Consider the following 286-nt stretch of genomic DNA (forward strand, 5'->3'; position numbering starts at 1 on the left):
TTCAATCATGTCAGAAAACCTTCTTGCTCATCAGTTACTTATGTTTATTCTATTACTTGGCTGAAAATATGAGAACTGGACTGGATGAGTGTGATGTCACCCATAGAAAATGGCTCATTCTGGTTAATGAAAATCGGTCTGAACCACTGATTTTATGGCAAGAGTTTGGGATTGACTGCTTTGAAAGTTCACTTACTTTTATTGAGGCATCTGATTGGCCAGTTCATTGGACAGTAGTGCAAATTGAATAACTTAAACTACTGAATGAATATCAAAAATTAGGAAT

The sequence above is a fragment of the Oryzias melastigma genome, linkage group LG18 (assembly GCF_002922805.2).
Source record: "Oryzias melastigma strain HK-1 linkage group LG18, ASM292280v2, whole genome shotgun sequence".
In the NCBI taxonomy this organism is placed as follows: domain Eukaryota; kingdom Metazoa; phylum Chordata; class Actinopteri; order Beloniformes; family Adrianichthyidae; genus Oryzias; species Oryzias melastigma.